A 5895-nucleotide genomic window follows, 5' to 3' on the forward strand; every position below is an offset into this window, starting at 1 on the left:
TAACAACTCCATCACCAGTAGGTACATACGAATCTTGTTTCGCACACAACAATGTTTCGTTAAGTATATCATTTCTAATATAAATCATCTATTCCCAATTCACGTTCTATCCACAATATTTTCTCAATTAATTGATTTAAATCCGTTCTAACTTCTCTTTCCCGCCAATCTATCTCATCAAACTCGCGTCACCGCCATAGATCCTATACTTTTCTTTGATAGCCTACTAAAGGCCAATATTCTATTATATATACAATACACTATCAATAAGTATACAAACTATGGTTTATTGATATATTTAATATAATCATCGGGTTCAACTATTTCCTAACTCATGCAAGCTCAATACTTGGCAAACGGATTTTTAAGGTCCTCATTTAAAGTGCAAAGGATGAAAGGGTGAACTCCGAACAAACGGAAAGCTAGAACCAAAAGATTACTAGAACCACAACATGAGATTGTGCGGATAACAGAGGGCGATCACAGAATTGACGATAATATAAAGATAGCGAATTCTTTGACTTTTATATTCACTTTTATATTGACTTTTATTTTATATTTTTTATATTATTTTATGTTGATCAGACTTCTCATTCAGCTGTATTATTTCATATTAATCACAAGACTGTAGTCACTTAGAAGTAGGTACTATTGTACAAAGATGGCATATAATTATCAACCAAAATATGTGTCACGTCAAAGTTAAATTATCAATCTTTGAATATCTGAATGTGTAATCAAAAGTCAAGTATAATGAGACAATTTTATAAAAACTTGGCAGAAAATCTATCAACAACAAAGTATAAGTCAATAGCTCTTGTTGCTATTCTACTTCTACTATTTATGCGCATAATAATTTCTTTCAGATAAATAAATTGTTTTCGGATGAACAAATTGGCTTTCGCGGGAATATCGCGGCTATAATTTTCTTGATAGCGTAAAGTCGGAAAGCAGAGTCGGAGTCGTCAGTGGAGTAATCGAGATATTGTACAACCTACTGGTTTTATATTTTAAACGACACTTAACTAGAAACGTTTCCTTTCCTCGATCCCGTTGACAAATACTTACTTATTTAAGGAAAGAGTTCGTGAAACAAACATTTTTTTGAACTCATCATGTATATCTACAAGCGACGCACCCATGCCGATAAATTGCGCAGCTATACGCGGGCGCCATGCTGAGCACGGCGGCGCGCCTCAAGTGGGACCCCTCACTGTACGTGGCGGCGCGCGAGCTGTTCCCGCAGGAGTACCGCGCGGCCGCCGCGGCACTGCCCGCGCTGGCCGCCGCGCTGCTGCTGCTGGCGCAGTTGCCGCCGGGCGCCGCACGCTGCCGCCGCGCGCGCCGCGCTCTGCTGCTGCTGGTGAGTGCCGCCGAGTGCCGCCGAGCGCCGCCGAGCGCCGACGAGCGCTGGCCCGCGCTGACCGTGTCCCTGGCGCAGCACGGCGCGGGGCAGCTGGCGGCGGCGGGCGCGTGGCTGGCGCTGGGCGGCGCGGCGTGGGCGCGCGGCGCGGGCGCGCGGGCGGCCGGCCTGCGGCGCGCGCTGGCGCTGCGCGAGCACGCACTGCCGCTGCTGCGCCAGCTGGCGAGCTACCACCCGCTGGCGGCGCGCCTGGACGCGCTGGTGCAGGTGCGGCGGCTAAGTACTCCACTGCATTATAGGGTCGCTCAACAATCGACGCAGGTGTTGAGCTAATACAAAACTTATATGAAGCCTGGGAGGAGTCACGTGACGCACTAGGCGTGTTCTGTGTTTCGTCCAAGGCGTTCGATTGTGTTTAATAAGAAACGTTAGTAAGAAAACTACACCACTACGGAATTCAAGGTGTAGTTCTAGACTTAATGAGTTACTATTTACGCGATAGAATTCAGAAAGTGGACGTGAATGGAAAACGGTCTAATGAAAAGGTGTCCCACAGGGGTATGTATTAGGGCCACTTCAGCCCAAAGAACAAACACGGAAAAGTTCTGTTTGCTGACGATGCATCACTAACTTTTAAGATAAATCGACCTGAATTAGCTTCTGATAAAAACAAAAAACTGTCTCTGTCAAAAATTACGGATTACGGACATTCGATTTACGGATTTGGTAGAAGCTAAGAAGTGGTTCGTAGGTTCCGAGTAAAGCAAGTTTTTGTAACCATGGTAACCATGTTAGAAAAGCGTTGTCTGTTGGAGCGACAAGAACAACGCGGCTTCACTGGCAGGAGGCGGAAGCGGACTTGCCGCGCAACCTGCACGTGCTGCTGGCCGCCGCGGCGCTGCTGGCCGTGCTGCAGCTGCTGGCGGGCGCGCTGGCGCTGGTCGCCGCGCTGGCGCCGCCCCGCGACGCGCCGGCGCCCCGCAGGTAACTAGGACTGCCGCTGGCGCCGATTGTCGCGCGATACTTACGGTTCATCACCGACATTGTGGGTGCCGTCCGAGTTATGCATCTTGACAGGTCAAAAAATATGCTACGCTATTTGTTTCCACAGGAGGACGGGGTCGGGTCGTCGGTGGCACAATGCCTACTGCATACTTTTTAGATCCGTCCGCGTCTCATAGTTTACTTATATTGCGCCTTCAGTTATTTTAAAGCAATAGTTACTTGAAGCAACAGTCTCGCATATTTCCTACAGGCACTCATTTCGTTACAACTGCCATGTAGATCCAATTAAAATTAAAAGATCATTTATTTCAAGTAGGGCTACTTATAAACATTTTTGAAACATCAAATGTATGTCTGTAATTGTTTTTTCCAACATCAACACTTACCTGTACCCATCTTGCGGATAGAGCGAGCAGCGGAGCGGTGTAAATTCATCGATTGTGAAGTTTAAACTTTAAAAAATTGGTAGGTCCAGAATGACCTTAGGAATAATGTTATAAGAGCGCCAAGCTCAACCCCACATTTCTAACATCATTTCAACCGATGGACTTAGGTCTTATACAGGCACTTCCAAATTTCACGTTGTTTTGACCAGCGAGTCCCGGCTTTTACCTAGTGGAACGTGCATGATGCACATGTATTATTTGCAGTTGGCCACAGCGCGGGGCGGCACCCTTGCGGACTGCGTACCGGCGCGGGCGACTGGTGCCGCTGTGACCCGCGCGCAGGGCAGCGAATGCTGCTCGGCTGTTCTTGTGATGTGATGTGCTCTCTTCATTCGGTGCTAAGCATATATTTTATTCTCAAAGACTGGCACATAAATTAAAAACGTATATAAAAATTTCGGAAGCAAAGCACAGGGCTTTTCCAACTAAGCCACGGTTCTCATACCACCGATGTTGAAATTATCATATAAGCATAATGCATCTACATCGGTCTTTTTGCGGCTGCAGCGACCGGTATCATTCAGTATAAAACATTGCAGTTTCCAGTCCACATTAAATTATGAAACAATTTAAACAAGAGATAACACAGTGTCTTTTTATATAATTTAATATTTTTGTTTTAATGGAACTGCACTCGGAAGTAAATCGTAAATCATGTCGCTGAGTTAGCAACAGTCGAAATGAAATAGGCATGACTAATTTAGTTTATTTTTTGATTTTTTTAAACTCCCCTATGATTTTGAACAAAATATTATTTTTGCAGAAATTAAAAGTTTGTTGATGTATATTACAAATTATATCTTTAAAAATCACTCTCGCGGGTTGAGCTTTAATAAGTCCTTGTTCCATAGCTAAAGATTATTGATTTTGTGTGAATTATGTTTATTAAGACGTTATATTTACTTATTTAAAACAGAAGGTAAAATATATGATCATTTAAGAAAATGCCTACTATATAAAAAACCTCTTTGCTTCTTAAAACAAGAATCCGTCTTATCCGTCTGCATTAAAAATGGTCCATCTTCATACTATATATATGAAGATGGACCATATGGCTATGAAGATGGATAATGCATAAGGAATATGAAAGAAAGGAATGTAATATAAAGGGATGACACCAATTTTGTTAATATGTTAATCTAGGACGGTTGTTAAAATAAAATAAAATGGTTTAGTACAAAAATATCACTTTATTGCTCGATTGATAGTCTTAGAGTAGGCGCCGAGAGCGCGGGCGGCGCGTGACGTCACGGCGCCGCGCACGCCGCCAGCAATCTTATTGTCTATGGCCGCCGGAGCCCCGAGAGCCGGAACCAACTCGCCATTTTCTTAATATTAATCAATCGTCAACTACAAATATTATAATATGTGATATATTTATTACTTACTAAAGCATCTTCTTTGTGAACACTCGTAACATCGATAAATCGTTATGACTTACTTATGGCTAACAAGGTTAAAGTATTTTCATTACAAAAGGAGGCCATAATTCGGGCCTCGGGGCGAACCACCAGCTAGTCTAAATAGTTCCGGCTCTCAACACGACGTCCGGACGTAGAGCGGCAGTTGCAGCTAAACCCTGATTCTCAATGACAGAACAAACCGCAGTTGTCACGAAATTTCTGATGTCTATTGTCAGAGAAGATGAGGGTCCAGGTCTCAAAGCTCGATAAATTGATCGACTTATAACTATTTGGCACCGCGACTGGCGTCACACGTGACGCGACGGAACGACAGCTTCTGTCCGGGAAGTGAATTGACATCGGTCGCGACCGGGGCTCGGAACTCCATTCAATTTATAGAAACATTTCAATAACCAATTGAATTATTGTTCATTGATTTGTTTTTAAAGATTGAATACAGACGTTATCGAAAATTCGAAACACTGAAACGCCTCAGTGATATGGAACTTATTGAGTCCCCTCGGTCTCAGTCCCGAGTCTGTACACAATATAAAAATCAATTTAACATTTCATTATGGCAATATTTTATTTAGATTCTAAGATTGCAAACGTGAACCGCTTCTCACAGCGAGCACACAGGCAATGAATATATAACTAGTACGTTAGCCACAGGTAGGAATGGTATCCTTTTTAGTCGTATAAAGGAACTAAATTTCGGTTACTTATCGAGTTCCGCTTTCCGAGCCCTCGCTGAGCGTCGAGTAGGGCGCGGCCTCGGGACACGTGCGAGCACCCGCATACAGCCCGTCGACGCCAGCGGACCGATCCTGCAACGTGGCAATGCGATCTCTCCGCAGTCGTCGCGTCGCCTGGGATCTCGCTCAACTATAGCGATTCGTCCTAACATACTCTCGTAATTACAAACATTCCTTACATTAATTTATCAACTTAAATATTTCTTATTAATAACAGAGGATCGTTTTTATATTAAACGATTTTTTTATAAGGCGAATCACAGTAAAATGGAATACGTGGCGGGCGTCTGCCGCGTCCCGGCCGGCCGGCGCGTTACACAGGCGCACTCGTCGCGAGCAGCGACGCCCACAGCCGACTGCCTTACATCGTGGCGCCGCCCCGCGCTGGGGGCTGTCCATTTTGAAAAAACCGATCTCAACCGCATGCCTGGCCGGCGCGCCGCTGCGATTTAGTTTCAAAGTTTAATTTCTTACGTTAACGTTCTTACGTTACAGTTTCGAATTGCGCGAGAAACGACGTCCGTCCGTCGCCGGCGATGGAAAATTTGACGTCGAGAACGAACTGTTGTCTAATAAGGCGCATTCGTTACCATCTATGAGGTATATAATTGATACACAACGACACTTTACTCAAAATACAAGTCAAAATATAATTTGTCTATCTACGGTGTCACGGCCTGTCTCATTTTACGATGTGTGTAGTGGAACTTAAAGTCATTCAAATGTCGGGGTACCGCGTGCGCGGCTCCCGGCCGGCGCGCAGGATCAGCACGGCGGCGGGCGCGGCGGGCGCGCGGCGGGCCGCGAACTGCGCGTGCACGGCGTCCCAGCGGGCGTCGCGCGCCGCGCCCGCCGGCGAGCGGACCGCCCGCGAGCGCGCGCGCCGAGCCCGCCGCCGCGCCGCCGCGCGCTCGCCCGACGGC

Source organism: Pararge aegeria, chromosome 15 (genome assembly GCF_905163445.1).
Source record: "Pararge aegeria chromosome 15, ilParAegt1.1, whole genome shotgun sequence".
NCBI lineage: Eukaryota > Metazoa > Arthropoda > Insecta > Lepidoptera > Nymphalidae > Pararge > Pararge aegeria.